Source organism: Neolamprologus multifasciatus, chromosome 23 (genome assembly GCF_963576455.1).
Source record: "Neolamprologus multifasciatus chromosome 23, fNeoMul1.2, whole genome shotgun sequence".
In the NCBI taxonomy this organism is placed as follows: Eukaryota; Metazoa; Chordata; class Actinopteri; order Cichliformes; family Cichlidae; genus Neolamprologus; species Neolamprologus multifasciatus.
This window is the reverse complement of record NC_140460.1, coordinates 41,130,460-41,148,208: the sequence shown is the minus strand read 5'-3', so window position 1 is coordinate 41,148,208 and position 17,749 is coordinate 41,130,460. Positions and strand designations below refer to the sequence as shown.

The window sequence follows — 17,749 nt, the reverse complement described above, 5'->3', positions numbered from 1 at the left end:
TAGCTGTTAATTCTCATGATGCCAGTGCTAATAATGTGTGTGATGACAGCGGTGAATGCAATCACACACACTATCCTCTACAGAATGGTTTGATGAAATTGGTGATATTGATGCCACACCTTCTGCAGGGCATTTTGACATTGATGAGCTTCTTTCACAATCTGTACTTTGGTATCAAGCAATTGACAGTGTTAATGATGACCTATCGTCACCTACTGCGCATTCTGATGCAATTGGTAGTCTTGATGTTGTGTCCTCTGCTGACCATTTTGACACTCATTTTGGCGGAAAATTAAAGCGAATGGTAGTTTAGAATTGAACAAAGTTTCTTTAAGCTTCAGTATTACCAAATATACTAATCAATTGTCATATAACTAACAACATCTGTCCTATCATCTCTAACACCCTGCAGGACAACAGGGAGAGTTTAGACGTTCTCCAAGATTACATCGACCGCTGTTTCCAAGATTTAGTCATGAAGAAGGCTCAGAGTGCATCTTAACCGGCCAAAATTGAGACAGTCATCGAAGAGATGTCGCCCGGCAGACTCCCCCGGCACAACATCGCCTTCCGGCAAAGACATTGCAGACATCCTGGAGTCAATCGACAAGAGATTGTCCAGTTTCGATGCGAGGCTGTCCCTGGTGGAGATTTTACACCGGGAATTTAAATCTCTGAGAGAATCCCTGGAGTTCAGCCAGCAGCAGATGGAAACGCTTGCTGCTGAAAAGGCCACGCTATGGGAGTCGGTCAAATCTCTCACCGATAATGTGACCCAGCTAAACAGACAATAAAAGAGTCCGTTATCGATCTACAAGCCCGTAGCATGAGAGATAATCTTGTGTTTCCTGGTATTCCAGAATCTGCCGGAGAGGACGCGGAGGCAACGGTGAAAAGCTTCATTGAAATCCACCTGAAGCTACCACGTCCTATTGTGGCCAAATTTGGTCAATTCAAACAGAAGGAACAGGTGAAGAGTCGCGGCAGGGAGCTGAAAGGAACGGACTTCAGCGTGAACGACCAGTTCCCCAAAGAGATCCTGAAACGACGCAAGGTCCTGTTCCCAGTTCGACGTAGCTTCATCCAGAAAGGCTCCCGTGCTGTCATCGCTGTGGACCGGCTCTACGTGGACGGACAGCTCTACCGCGACCCCGGCACCACACCGTGGTTATATTGACTGCACTCCAGATAAGAACCCGCTACACCCTTTCCCTATCCACTCACACTAACTTGCATTAACATCCGTTTATCTTACTAGTATCAAATCGCATCTGGAGTGTGATATCATAGCAGAATTTACACCGTCACTCTCCGTCAACGGTTTGATTGGAATGTTTCCGGGGTTCCCCCCCTCTCTTTTTCCCCCTCTTGTTTTTATGCTGCTCACCCTTGTCCTTGGTTTCTTTCTTTATTTCTTTCACTGCTTCCACACTCATCCACAAACAACATCCTTTATTTCGACACATACGCACAGCACGATCACGCACAGTCACGTGCTCAACGGCAGCACATTTACATCAGTCAGACAGCGCACACAGACCTACAGGATACACACACTTAAGCCAAGCGTACTCATATTAGTAAATATGCACACACATAGTCAGACTCAGGGAGCATCTCGCCACACATTTTTCTCTCTCTCTCTTCTCTTTATTTATGAACAAGTGATGTATTCTCTCCACCTGTCTAAGCGACACACAGCATACATCCCTAGTTATACACAGTCATCTATGGGCGCACTGAGGTTCGTTACATGGAATGTAAATGGAGCTGGCTCCAGAGAAAAGAGGTTAAAAATATTTAACCAACTCAAAAAACTACAGGCAGATGTTGTCCTTTTACAAGAGACCCACAGACCTCTTAGAGGTTTGAATGAACTTAAAACACCTGAGCTTCCTAATGTGTTCTCAGCTTGTTATAATTCTAGACAAAGGGGAGTAACAATTTTAATCCATAAAAATATTAATTTCACAGTACTCGATACAGTTATAGATCCAGAGGGCAGATTCTTAATCATTAAACTATATACACTTGATAAAAAAAAAAAACTGTATTGTAAGTGTATATGGTCCAAATGTTGAGGATCCATCATTCTTTTGTTCGTTTTTTTCAGTGCACTCTCTGAACACTTGTTCTTGGAGGCGACCTCAACCTTGGACTAAATGAAGAAATGGATAGGCTCAATACAGCAGGAACTCAGAGTAATTGGCAGTCCACAAATATAATCAAACAGTATATGAGCGACTTTGGTCTTTGCGATGCATGGCGCTCCCTTCACCCCACCAGTAAGGAATATGCGTTTTTCTCACATGTTCATCACTCCTACTCTCGTCTGGATTATTTTTTGGTCAGCAGCTCACTGCTGAGTGACGTTTCAGACACAGATTCACCCTATAGCTGTCAGCGATCATGCTCCTGTATCTTTAACACTAATGCACAAGAATAATACTACGCCAAGTAAAAACTGGAGATTTAATACATCGCTGCTTAAAGATGAAGACTTTTTTTTTTTTAATATTTAATAAAGAGCTGACTTCATATTTAGACTATAATGACACTCCCGGAACATCAGCTTCTGTTCTATGGGAAGCAGGGAAAGCTGTGATGAGAGGTAAAATAATTTCTTTCTCATCACATAAGAAAGAAAACAAAAATATTCAGGAATTTAAAAAAAACAAACATCAAATCACTAGAAGCCTACGCGTCCCACCAAGATCAGGAAACATTGAACAAAATACGCAAAACAAAACCAGAATTAAATGAGATAATTGATTTTAAAAAAATTCTTAGTACAAAGACTACGCTTACAAAATTAGGAACATGATAATAAATCAATTTCTAGCAAACCAGCTAAAAATAAAGAAAAAACTATGTGATGTTCAAGATTCATCTGGGAACACAATATATGACCCGAAACACAACATTTTCAGGGATTTCTATAAAAGATTGTTTCATCAGGTTTTAGATGTGTCCTTAATCTAACACAGCTGATTCAAATGGCTCCTCAACATGTCCTGATTTCTCCAGAGACCTGGTAATGAACTAATCATTGATCCAGAGTGAGATCTAAAACCTGCAGGACACCGGCCCTCGAGGCCTGGAGTTTGACACCCCTGTATTAGACACTCAAGCAATGTGAGTGAATTCGCCACTGACATCAGGTGAACTCCAGGAAGCCCTGATAAGTATGCCCAATAATAAGGCTCCAGGTCCAGACGGCTTTCCTGCAGAATTCTGGCACCAGTTTTTCACAGAACGTTGTTGGAAATCAAAAAAAAAGGGCAGACTTCCATCAAATATGAATTCTGCAAACATTAATCCTTCATTGCCCTGAAGAATTGTGGTGTACGAACCTCCTCTCCAAGGAAAGAAAATGCAGAGAAGACTCACCACTCAGCAGGCTTTGGAAATGATCCTGAGTAAGTCAACCCTTGTGACTCGGATGGAGAAGACCTAGAATTTCAGAGCTGTCTGATCAGTCTTCAGGTTAGGTTTCATTTCATATTATTTCCCATTTCATTTCAAACAAGTGAAAAAATACTAAAAAAAAAAAAAAGCAGAGAGACAGAAATATCTACTCTACCTTTTTTATAGTTTCCACTTTTTGTGTGTGCTGGGTTAGGTGTTCGGATTACTAGCTAACCCTAATCCTAAATCTAGTTGTATCTTTTTATTCAGGAAGACATTTCATATTATTTCCCCATTTCATTTCAAGTAAGTGGATATAGTAAGTAAAATATTTCAGACATTAATCCGATACAGAGGAGGAGATACTGGAATTTTAATTAGTATCTATGCATGCATTTGTGATTTTGTTTGACCTTCCCACTGCTCACTGCTTGAATTTGTTCACACTGCAGATGAGGAGACTGCTTCTCAACCGAAAAAGAGTTTGTTTGGGGACTGAGACAGCGAAAGATGGCACATTGTGGCGTGAAGAACAGGTGGGGACCTGTCTCCTTTTCACCCCAATACAACCGTACGCTGCAGATGGATAGCCAATGGCTTAGGCCAGGAAAAGTATCTCGAGTCGCCTTCAGAGCTTCCTGTGTTTCATCACTCTTGACATGCTTCATTCAAGAATGGACTATTCAACATGCACAGCAAACGGAGCATGTTCATTGGTTCATGGACCTCCCTGAACTAATGGCATTTATTGCAATTGTCATCTTGCAGGGGGTTACTAGGGTTCCATCTCTACGTGACTGCTGGTCAGCAAACCTGGGAAACCCACAGATCATTGGAACTATGCCGCGAAACCACTTCCAAGACATCATGCGACACCTACGCTTTGACAGGTCCACCTGCAGTGATTGAGCAAAGACTGATAAGTTCGCTGCAATTTCCAGTGTGTGGGGATCATTTGTCAGCAACTGCATCACGTGCTACAACCCTGGTCTACATATCACCGTTGATGAACAGCTTTTCCCATCAATGACTCGATGCTGTTTCCTGCAGTATATTGCAACTAAACCGGACAAGTTTGGGATCAACTTTTGGGTGGCTTGTGACCTAAAATCCAAGTACATTTGCAATGTCCTACCATATCTTGGCAAGGACCCCAATCGTCCCAGTGGGGAGAGACTGTCTGAAAATGTAGTGATGAGGCTGATGGATCCTAGACAAAGGCAGAAATGTTACCATGGACAATTTCTTCACATCGCCTTCACTTGTGCAAAAACGTCTTAGACTGAAAACCACCATCCTCGGCACAGTCAACAAGATTCACCGGGAAATTCCTCAATCCGCTGGACACACAGACCGCAATGAATTCACCACTCAGTTATGTTGCAGGAGGAGGGATATTATACCCCTTATGTCAAACTGAGTGATTTATGGCCCCAATAAATTATTCATAAGCTCAGGAAGGAAAGAAAGAAATAAAAATATGATATTCATCCAAAAATATGTTTGTTCATAGCTCATTGCTTTTCCTTCCCCCAAAAAGAACTAATTGATTATTTAGAATAACTTGTTAGGTACCCCTCTATTCCCAAAACCTTATATTCGATAACAGGGGGAAAACGCCTGAAAAAATCCTCAGTCTCTTACTAGCTCTCTCGCAAATTCAGCAAAGCCCAAGTTCTCCCTTCGCTCTTAATCGCACAGGACTTCAGCCAGCGCACAATTTTTTCCTGTTACTCTCGCTGTATCTGATCCTTAATGAGTCGGGCTCTTCGTTCAAAATTTCCACCGGAGACCAACTCCGCCTCGCTGCCAATCACATAACAAAGGGGCGGCTCCTCGTTAGCCAATCGCTCGCAGCTCCGATTTTTATGATCCCCGCTGAGATTAAGACTGACTTCAGCCTGATCAACAACTGGCGCTGCTCAGACTGTTTGTGAGATCGCATAAGACCCCTCTCTCCGGACCGCTTCAACAACAACAACTGGCGCCTCTTTCCTTATGTGCATATCAATCGGTAAGTGTTAATCTTCCTCTCCAACTACATTTTGCACTTTCCTTTTAACGATTTCTATCAAAAAGCTTTTTCATCTTCAATCCATGCAAATAGGCTCTGTAACACTTGGAATACACTTTAAAATGTACATAAGCTCGCCTCTAACACTGAGCTAAAAGTGCTTTAGTACACTAAACTATACCAGCGATCATGTCCTCATCAGGTACCTCATTTTCTTATTCTTGTTCATATAATGTTTATATTTTACTGTTTTTAAAATACTCGTTATTTCTTTTTAGACTCTGAAATAAGCGTGCTCAACTCCTCTCTTTTAGACTCTCTCGATCGAATTGGTAGGTTTGGTTCATTCTTGTTCTCCCTCTTAACAGCTAATTGAGCATGGAAAACAAAACATTTACCCTCTTTTCCATTTTCTCAAACTTTCTAGATGTAGCAGACTTTGAGACCTTTCTTTTTTCGAGTTGACAGAGTTCTCCACCAGTGCTCCAGCGTTCCACTGGTAAGAACATCCGGCTCTCGACCCGTGAAAGAGAACTGCTTTCTACGCTGGGTCACCCTGCTTCTTCTTCCGGCCCCAGTTCCAACCCCGCCGGAGCTTGTTCTCTCCCCAGAGCCTCTGGGAAAAACGTTCCTCTGTCCGCCCGGGAGAGGCACGATTTGCTCGGTCCCCGTGATCCGGCCAATCGGAGCACCACAAGCGTTTCTTCTTCTCCGCAATCAGGCACACGAGATGCACCGTGCCTGCCTTTGAGATCCAATCACGGCCAGTCTCTCTCTAGGTTCTCGATTTTTTTCTCATTTTATAAAAACTATCCCTTTTCTATTTAACATTACTAACTGTTTTGTATCTTACCCTCAAATTCTTAGGGCATCTCAGGAGGAATAGGAGGAGCGCTAGGACCGCAAGGAGGAGGACAAGGCAAACACGCAGACGAAAGCTAGCTTCAATTGGTATTTGCTTGGTATCCCTGTTCACTGAATTAGTTCAGCTCATCTTATAAAAAGGTTTTTTTCATTTTTCCTTTTTCAAACGAACTGTGTTTTGTGTTTTGTTCTTTTAATATATTATTGTTAAAACAATAAAAAAAAATGGATAACCAGGAACAAGATATTACAGACCCATTTCTTGCTTTAGAAACGGCGTTAGCTAGGTTAAATGAAAATACACACCATTCTCAGAATACACATTCACAAAACAGTGAGCAACCTGAGGTGATCAATAATAATGACCCTTTAGAATTGCTTAATTTAGCTCTTGCTCGATTAGCGCCTAGTGAAAGTGCCTTTCAAAATAATTCTGAGTTTGGGATCATGGTGAGATCTAAACCGAGTCAGACACGGCTCATTCTCAAATGAGTCTGACACAAAACATCTCTTCTGATCCGTTTTTAGCAATTTATAGAGCTTTAGAAGCCTTGGTGCAAATACAAGATGAGGTTCAAATACCGCCAGAGTTATTGAGCCAAATAAACAGGCTAAATCATCTATTCTCAAAGCCAGCATTCGCTAGTCTCTTCACCAGACAATGTGTCTGCGAATAAGCCGCTCAACCCAGGAAACAATGATCACCCCTTTCAAGAAGGGGGTATCCAGACAACAGTTGCGCTGGTAATTCACCACAACCCTCTTTAATTGTTAGAAATAAATTTAATAATGTTGAAATTAGAGAAATTTTGAATTTCCCTCCTCCAAACGATATACCTGATTATGCACATTATCATCAAGGCGTAATGGCGAGTGCACGTGAAATATCAAACAGTTCTCCCACGCACGTCCAGGTGGTCTTTTACAGTTAGAATTGATAGGGCAGCAGTTACAAAATAATGTTTCAGTGATTTTACGGGACAATCGTGATTTGAGTGAATTTGAAAATTTATTCTTGAGAGCGGTACAGTCCAACTGGTCAGTAATGTGTGATGGTTCGCTGGAGGTCGTAGCTCAGATTGTTAAACAACCAAATGGTAGTGGAAAGAATGCTTAAACACATACTCAACAGCGAAATTGTGAAAAAGAAAAGGCGTTTTTTTATACGTGGTCCATAACCCAGCGAATAAGTTATGTTTTGCCCACCTTCTGCACCCCGATTTTAATGACCGGCAAGCAGAAGCCTTCGCTAGAGAAATTCAACAAAAAGCTGGTCTAAATGATCAAACGCCTGTGGGCTTTAATCAAATAATTACATTTGAATGGTTACTCGGATGTAAAATTATAGTATTTTACTGTAACAAGCATGATCGCAGCCTTTGTAAATTTCAAACTAGTACACCAAATACAGAAAAACCCTGTGCTTATTTTTATTTGACAATTACTACGCTATCAAAAATCTAAAAGGATTTTTGGGGACAGCGTATTTCTGTAATCATTGTTACATAGGGTTTAACCATGTGTTATCCCATTTCTGCCCTGCTCGCTGCTCAGTCTGTATGCAGCCAGACTGTGGTGAACATTTCCTCTCCCCTATTGTGTGTGCTGATTGTAATCACACCTGTAGATCTCAGCATTGTTGAGAGCCATAAAAAAAAGTTGTTGAGAGGCGTCAAAGGCCTGCCAGCAACTGTGATCTCTATAAAAAAAAAAATGTGTCCAGTGTTCGAGGCTATATTGTTTAGCAGCACACGAAAAACCTCAAATGCCAAAAGAGCAAATGCCCAATCTGTCGCCAGGAAATCTCTAGTGATCATCAAACACATGAGGTTTTAGAACGCGAAACAAAACGTAACAAGTTGATTTTTTACGATTTTGAAACGTTTGTAAACGATCACGGCGAACACGCTCCTTTTCTGGTGTGCACAAAAACATCAGATGGTAAATCTTGGAGCTGTGAGGGTGAGGATTGTGCTGAAAAGTTTCTTGCACATTTTAGACGCCCCCACCTTTAAGGGCTCAATCTTTATTGCTCATAATGCTAAGGGCTTTGACACATACATTATTCTCAGGGTGATGGTTAAGCAGGGTTTAAAACCAAACTTGATCATGCAAGGCTCGAAAGTGATCAGCTTTACAGACCCAGACTTTAATCAGCGTTATATTGACTCCTCCTGCTTCCTCCCTATGCCACTGTCAGCATTAAAGGCTTTTCCCCCTTTGTTTCAGTTCGAAACAAAACCTAGCTTATTCAGGCTTATTGTTTTGTTTTAACTTTTTGGTTTGAATCAGTTTTCAAAACTTTACTTTTTGTAGCTATAGTTATTTTTCAGCTTAAACATGCTCCAGTTCAGCGCAAGGCAGTTGTACCGGAGCGAAGCATGGCCAGGTTTATGGCCTTTTGATGAGGGGCTGCAGCGGCCTCTGTCTGAAAATCTTTTCAGGCACATCTGATTCAGACCTGATCAAAACTGATTAATTCAACATTCAAGTTCGTTCATTCATTCGTTCATCGGGGAAACACCACCGCTTACTCCCTCTGTGTGGCCGTGAGCTCAGCCACCATTTGGGCCAGTGCCTCTCCTGGCTGGCCCGGTCAGTGTCCAGTTCACCATTATCTTTATCTTTTTATAGTTATTTGAACATGGAAAAAATGAGGGAGAGGATATCAGCTAGGGCTGAGCTTCAAAAGTAAAATTAGGATTAAATTAATTGAAGGTCTTTTTGCCGTTGCCACCTTTGAGTTGGATTATAGCAGGTGAAATTGGTACAGTGGGTTATGCTTCGTAACTGAATTACATTGCTGGGCTGAAAACCCCGTGGTAGCTTTGTGTAAAACTGATAAATGTTCTCTTTTATTTTCCGAGCAATGTACAGTTGTGATCAGAAATTTATACACAAGAATCGCCGTCTTGTGGTGGAGGGTTTGTGTGTCTCTGAAGCTGTGTTGTCAGGGGGCTTTTGCCCCTGTTAGCATCTCCCATAGCAAAAGATGTCTAGTCTCTCATTAAAGACCAGGCAGTGATTCAGAAGCAATAAGGTGGGGTGAGACAAACATACAGGAAAAGACTTGCAGGAGCTTTTAAGCTGAAGACCTCATGAATCATGCCACAGATCCAATTTATTTCCATGCAGAAGTTCACACCTTTGTTCTTTTTCTCCCTCATTTCTTTTTTCAGCACAAGTGAGCGCAGATTTGAACTGATGTTGGAGAATACCATTTTAGTTCTCTAAGCAGAGTCTCCCACTAGGTCTCCTAGTGACTGTGTCAGCCATGGCAGAGCTCAGAGACCTGGTAACAGAATGGCAGCACAGCATGTTACGGGACTGGGACTGGATTTACTGGAAGATTTAAACATGCCTTAAAATGCAATAAAGTTCTGCATGAGAACCCAGAATATTGTGGCACATGGTGGTTAACAGAAGGCAAGCCCTTTAATGAGCTGATGAAAAACTAGCAGGGGGGGAACACAAAATCAAACAGTAATAAACCGAGGGGGCTTGGCAGAGCCGCTACTAACACTGGGGAACTAAACAGGGTGCTCTAACAAAGTGTGAATGAGACTGAGACAATATATACAAAGGAGGGTGATTAGAGGAAGTGGAGACACATGGGGAAAAACACACAGCTGAACTGAATCTAACTAATGAGAAGAGGAAGCAAACCTCAAGACAACAAATCAGGAACACAATATCCCAAATAAAACAGAAAAAGTAAATGTGGACAGAGGGACTGAATCAATAAACTATACACAGACCAAAGGTCAACAAACTGAGACAAAGGCTGACTAAACACAGAAGAGACAAAAATTGATTGGACAGGTGAAAGGACTTAAAACTATTAAATAAACATTTTAAGAACTATGCATGTTCACGTGAAAATGGACGAGCTTCTTTCAATTACTAATCAAGTTCATTTTACGCATCATTTGACTCCTTGCAAATGATGCGTTCTTGTTTAACATCACTTGCACTAAATCCTATGTATTTGCAAACAACAAAGGATGATGGCACTGAGGGAGTGGTTAAGGTGTGCTTGATTGGCTTTTATCAATCAACTTATTTCAGTTGTAGGAATCTAAAAGAAATTAAAATTTGATGAATTTTCAGCCCTACTTTCAAAACCATTTTATTTCATATGTTACTCAGACTGAGATTTAATGATCTTCTGGCATGGACATTTTCTTTAATTCTCCCCACAATACAGGAATTCCATGCTTTAAAAAACAGTTTTCTGCCCCGCCCCAAAAAGTGCTATAAAAATATTATATATTCATATTTTTTTCCACTTTAAATTAGCCAATCTTTTAAAACTACTTCTCCCTGAAATATTCATATTAAGTTTTAATCATATTTCAGGGGTTTTAACCATTTAAATTGCAGTTTCATTACATGAGCGCACCGTTTTTTTTAGCCCCAAAAAACAAAGAAACTAAATATTTTCCATAAAAAACATTTGAAGTAATATTTGACTTTTATTATAATTAGGCCTTTGGATGGTCCAAAGATCAGCACCAACATTCGTTTTGATCCAGCATTATTTTTAATGCAGGGGCAAATTTAAAAAAAACTTACGTTCATCACCCTAGGGATCGTTTTCTGCCCGCCCCAAAAAGTGCTATAAAAATATTATATATTCATATTTTCTTCCACTTTAAACTAGCCAATCTTTTAAAACTACTTTTCCCTGAAATATTCATATAAAGTTTTAATTATATTTCGGGGGTTTTAACCCTTTAAATCGCAGTTTAATTACATGAGCACACCGTTTTATTAGCCCCAAAAAACAAAAAAACTAAATATTTTCCATAAAAAACATTTGAAGTAATATTTGACTTTTATTATAATTAGGCCTTTGGATGGTCCAAAGATCGGCACCAACATTCGTTTTGATCCAGCATTATTTTTAATGCAGGGGCACAGGAAATTCAATATAATGGTATATTATAGTTTTTCACTTTTTCCCCACTAAATGCTTTTTACCTTGTTGTGTTCTAAAATAAAATGAAAAAAATATGTAATTGAAAATACAAGATCAGTTTGAACCAGAAAAAAACTTTTATTTAGAACAATGAACATGAACATTTATGTTTTTGGGAACGGGAAAGCTATAAGTAAGAAGGAGCGAGGGAAGTAGGGAAGAAGTCGCACTGTCTTGGATTTAGGGATCAGGGCGGGGCCTGCAGCAGCACTCTGCGCACTCGTCACGATGTCTGCAGCACCTGATGAGCGGGGAAGGCGTCCTCGCTTCAGTATGTGTGGGTTTACTAAAGCTTCACCCACTTCTTCAACATACAGCCTCCGTTTGTAATCTTTCTGCTGTTTCCAGGATGGGTCGATAGCTGTCCACAGCACGTAGGAGTTGTACAGTGACACGTCCAGCAGGTTGTGGAAGAGTGCCACTGGCCAGCGATTTGTTTTCCTCCTACAGGAATAGGTGCCAACAACCTAAAAAAAAAACCCCACACACACAAAAAACAGAAAATTTCAAACCTATGTATATTTTACACAAGAATATATGAGCAAGAATGAATAAACCGATTGTAATCTTGTATGATTACTGGCTTTCGCTTCCCTTCCTCGCTCACATCCGGAGTGCGGTGTTTTGTGCTCATCGAGAGCACATTTTTGCCACGTCGGGGGACATAAGAGACGAGAGTGTGGGTGAGCGTGAAGGCAAAGGCGGACGACAAGACCGCTCTCCCTTTTGTCTGGAGCAATCGAGGCGGAAGCTCGGGCTTATTTTTCCTAATCGTGCCAACTAGGGCCAGTTTCCTCCTCAGCAGCTCTTCTGCCAGGGCAAAGGACGTGAAAAAATTGTCACATGTCACCACGTTTCCCTGGAGCCCCTCTGTTAGCTCCAGGGCCACCCGCATCCCCTGGTTCACCTCCGCGCGATCGCCAGCTTTGCCGGTGTATTCCTGGAGTCTCCAGGCGTAGGAAGTTTCCACGTCGCATACAGCCCATATTTTTAGACCGTACTTTGCTGGCTTCGTTGGTATATATTGTTTGAAATTGCACCTTCCTCGGAACGGGACGAGCTGTTCATCAACGCAAATGTCTCTGCCTGGGTTGAAGAGCAGCTATGCGTCCAAAAATCCCACACCTTGCGGAAGGCAGCCAGCTTGTCCTGACGGGGTCGGGAAAGCTTATCGTCAAAATGAAGCGCCCCGCCGATTTGATGGAAACGCTTGTGGGACATGGTGGCTCGAAAAATATCCCACCGCATTTATCACCCCAGAGGCTTGACCGGTAAACACCGGCCAAGATGAGCAGCCCAACATAAGCACGCAATTCATCACAGTCCATGTCTCGCCAGCCGGCGACTGCGCGTCTCCCGTGCAGATTAGTCATGGCCACCGTGTGCTGCACAATTTCATCCGTGAAGAGGAGTGCATAGCTGGATGCCGGGTCCCTGATTCGGGCGGCGGCGTAGTGTGTCGGTCCTGGGGTGACATTTGTAGCTGCAGGAACATAGCGGAGGGTCTCCGTATGTGTGGGGGACCAAACGATTTTGCCATTTTTTGCAGTCGATTCCGAAGCTGCTTCCTCCATCTCCCCTTCGCTCTCAGCGTCAGATGTTTCTTCATGGGAACTGGACTCCAGCTGCTCTAGTTCCACAGAATTATCAGTTTCCTCTCCAGAATCCTCAGAGAAGGATGAGGACCTATCCTGGCACTCAGAGTCCAGGACCATTTCCAACACTTCATCTGTGCTATATATCTTGCCATCTTGAAAATGACTACTCCCGCTCTACTGCTCATTCTTATAACTAGGGATGGGTATCGTTTAGGTTTTATCTGATACCGGTGCCAAACTGGTACTTTTGAAACGGTGCCGGTGCTTAAATGGTGCTCAAACCGGTGCTTAAAGAATGGAGAACACAAAATTGGTCCAAAAACCTCTCATGTTCAGCTGGTGTTTTGTAAAAAGATAACAATGTTAGCCTTTTCTGCAGCTATGGGGCATATATGGTATCACTCTTGGCTGGAAGCAGTGCTTAAACAATGGAAAAAACACAAACTTTGTCCAAAAACCTCTCATGTTTAACTGTTTTCCACTTTTTCTTTGGTCATTTTAGCCTTTTTGTCCAGGGTGAAGGGAGTATCTGCCATCAAACAAGAAGACAGCTGCATGTAACTACGACAGTGTTTGCTAGTTCACCTTACATGCATTAATGTAATAACGTGGTTAGCCTACTCAACGTAAATTACACACGAACAACATGAAGCTACTCACGCAGAGAAGAACGGCTGCTGCTGCATCATCATCCGTCACCACCACACCCGCAGTAGATGTGCTCGGTGTGAGGTCTCGCAGCAAGCTATCAAATACGGCGCATCTTTCTGCTTTTAAAAAAAACGCTATGCGTCACCAGGTGTTTCATCAGATTTGAGGTGTTACCTCCTTTGACAGTATCACAGTATCAGCTTAAAGCACTTGTTGCAGCTGCTGAGTTTGCATCTTTTGCTGTGAAGTACAGCCAGACTTTGACCGCTTCGCCTTGGGCATTTTTAATCTGTAGCTCTGCTCTAAAAGTACGTACGTACCTGGGCCCGCCTACTATCCTCGGAAATGTAAAATGATTGGCTAGAATCTAAAGTGTATCACAATTCAGGAAAAAAAAAAGCACCGAAATAAAGCACCGAAATGTGCGCTGCTTTTCGGTCTGGTTACTACCGTTTATGTCAGAACCGGTGCCATCATGGCACCGGATACCAGTACCCATCCCTACTTATAACCTCTGCTGCATTGCACCTGCATAAACAATTTGAGCCCGCAGACAAAATAAAATCTAATTTGGTTTTGGCCCCTGCTTTTATGTTTATTTTGTTTATATTGCAGCGTGGCCTTCTAAGAGAGGAAAGACTTTTGAAGTTAGACACAGACACACTTATTTTTCTCTTTCTTTTTTAATTTTTTTAGGCATAGAGACCTTTATTTTACATTTTTTAAACATACACACCATTGTCTAAGACTGTTAGTGACACAGAATTATCATTTGAGCAGAAAGTCTATGGAATAAATACGGGATTTACTCCATTTCCTTCACTTGCCCAAAAGTGGAAAAATGGCGCCACCTGGTGGACAAATATAAAAATTACAATTTCAAGGCCCTGAGTCCTCATTGACATCCAAAGCAAAAGAAATAAATAAAATCATATAATAATAATTTTGGGATGAAAAATAGCATTTATAATGGTTTCCAATGGGGCACAAAACGGTCCCCAGGATGATGAGTGTGAGGATTTTTGCTGCTCAGCCATTTTAGGCTGATTTAAGAAATTCACACTGAAATTTTAAAATTAAAAAAAAAATCCTTTGGCAAGTTTGGTTATATTCCACTGAACACAGTGGAAATGGCTTGAATTTAAAAGAAGAAAGTGGCACATAAAGGTCCCAGTATGAGGTGAGGGATAACCTTTATTAGTCCCACAAGTGGGAAATTTGTTTTGTCACAGCAGGAAGTGGACAGTGCAAAAGTTATACAGCAAAAATTAGAATACAATACGTTTAGTTCTATTCTGTACACAACTGTACAGAATAGAATAAAATACTATATACAGTAGAATTAAATAGAATAAAATATACAACAGGATAAAAATATAATGCAAATTCTATAAACAACTGAGTAAAAATACAACTTTGTCAGAAAAAGAGTATTATTGCATGTGTGGATGTGTGTGTTTGATCAGTTGGAGTCTTTGTTGTGGAGTCTGACAGCAGTGGGGAGGAAAGACCTGCGAAATCTCTCCGTCCCACACCGTGGGTGCAGCAGCCACTGAAGGAGCTGCTCAGTGCTGTCAGAGTCTCCTGCATGGGCTGGGAGATGTTGTCCAACAGGGATGACAGCTTAGCCACCATTCTCCTGTCACTCACCACCTCCACTGGGTCCAGAGGGCATCCTAGAACAGAGCTGGCCCTTCGGATCAGCCTGTTCAGTCTCTTCCCGTCCCCGGCAGAGATGTTGCCACCCCAGCAGACCACACCGTAACACAGAGTCATAGAAGGTCTTCAGGAGTAGGCCCATCACTCCAAAAGTCAGCATTTCATTTTTATCTTATCTTATCTTATTACAGAATGTGTGGTTTTATACTGAAATTGAAGAGAGATTAAAAAATACGGTTTCAGTGGAATTGGAAAAAGGCATTTTTGTCCACAAAGGTGTCGAGTGGGAGCATCTGGCATATGTAAATAATAATAATGCGGTCAAATCAGTTTTGTTGCTGATCTTTGATGTCCAATACTCTGATGACCACGAATGTCGCATCCCCAAACTATTTATTATATGGAAAATATTTAGTTTATATATTTACAACTTTTATTAGATAAAGTCATTTTAGTAGACTGTTTTCTATCAGTCTAACGCTGAACTTTAGTAGCAAATGTCAGTAATAAAACCACTTATTCATTACAGAACAGTATTTTAGTGACAAAGAGCACAGTATCTATTAAGACGATTGTTATTTCAGCGAAATATTTGTTGTTTAAAGACTTCACTGACAGAAATGTCTGTGAAAACAGGCTGATGTCTTGATAAATCGAGCAGATATTTGAAATTTACACAGCTACATTCTCGCCTGAAAATATCTCAAAAGTTTATTTTGTGACCCAGAAAGAATAATCTTAAAACTAAATAGCTGCCATTGTTGAAAGCTGGAATTGGCCGGGCCACGGTATGAATTCTGGGATAGGTCGGGCCACGAAGGATACACCCGACCCATCTTTCAAATCCGCGGAAATGAATGACGGATTTGTCGCATTTGGAGAAGCCTTCGAATTGGGACAGCCTTCATTGGCTGGCTGTGACATAATTGGCCTTCCAATGTGGCCTCCAAAGGATAATGTGTATTATCTGTAACATATCAGGCTGATGAAACCGTGAACGGTGCTACAGTGGCAGAGAACAGTTAGTCTGTTGTGGTAAATGTTGTTACAGCATGTATAAATAGCCCGTGTTTATGGCCATACCACCCTGAACATGTCTGCTCTCAGAAGCTAAGCAGGCTTGGTCAGTACTTGGATAGGAGACTGCCTGAGATTATAATGCTGTAAGCTTTGTCACTTCTGACTGCCTTGCTAAAATATTTAACAAATTATCAAATTAATTCCCATAAACTTGTTTACAACTCCCCACCAACCTAAACATGACTGAACACATCACATAGGGTTGAGCCTGGTTATTACTTTGATGAGAGTACCAGGTGCTGTAAGTTTTATAAACTATGTAGGTGTTTCTGTTAATACATGTTTTATTTTTACTTTGCTGTTGCCAAATTCTAACCTAACCATCACAGCACAGTCATAAGAACACAAACATGCAGTCCTGTGGAAAACTACATGCACCCCATGATTCAGTAGCACCACCAGCAACAGCAATAATGTGAACAAACTATTTCCGTATGTTTCAGTTTGTAAAAAGAGTGGACTTACACAGTGATGTGACAGTGTTGCTTCAGTTTGTGACTTTGACTGGGCCATTGTAACACTTTTATTGTTTTCTTTTCTAGTCATTTCCAGCCTGTTGCATGACCCAAACTCACATTTGACTCTAGAATTACTTTGGTATACAGAGGAGCTCATGGTTGGCTCGATGACTGCAAGGTGCCCAGGTCCTGTGGTTGCAAAACAAGCCCAAAACTTCACCCCTCCACCACCATGCTTGACATGTGGCATAAAGAAGAACATGACAGAACAAACAAGCCAGTCATTATTCAGACTTTTTGTTTATTGTACTGTCATAAACTTTAACATTTTACATGCTAACAGTGGCCTGTAGAGTTTGAGATGCAGCTCTTGTTGTTTTTTTTTTGCTTTTTCTCTGAAACTTGCGTGGTCTGCCGCTGTGGTGAATTTGCTGGGATTTCCATTCACTAGAAGACTGCAGCATTGTGTTAACACACACCTGAATGCTCCAGACCAGCAAACTGCCCAATTCTCTGCTTTTATAGATTTGCTGGAGTGTATTTGATTAGAACCGGGCTGTTCCTTACCTGTTTAATTGCTGTGCTGTGGAAACACTGGATTTATTGAATTGTTCAAGTTTTTCCATTTCCTGTCATTTTCTCCATTTTATTTGGTAACATAGCAGAATCTTCACTGCGGTGTCTTTCTCTGTGTATGTTTTGATTCACCACATTATTTAATAGTACAAAACTAAAAATGCATGTCTTCCATTAGAGAGCATCTTCTGATGACATCCCTTGTTCTCCAATGTTTGTTTTTCTCTTGTTTTTATAAATTCCTCTTGAGTGTATATATTTTGACTGTTTGTTATTTATTCCTGCTGTCTCACTATTTATATTTTATTCCTGCACAGTCGTTGTGGAGCACCCATAATTTTGTGCTACATGTACAATGACAATAAAGAGCTATTCTATAAATATTCCAATCGTGGAAAACAGTGTGTGAGAGCTAATTCAAATTGAGACTCTCTGCAAAGACGTGCTTTCACTGCATCAC

General features: G+C 41.3%; 1 long non-coding RNA gene across 1 annotated transcript in view; it reads right to left on the bottom strand.

The window, feature by feature from the left end:
- Positions 1-17,749, bottom strand: part of LOC146492380 (uncharacterized) — a 78,473-nt gene that overhangs the window by 47,618 nt on the left and 13,106 nt on the right. The window lies entirely within an intron of this gene.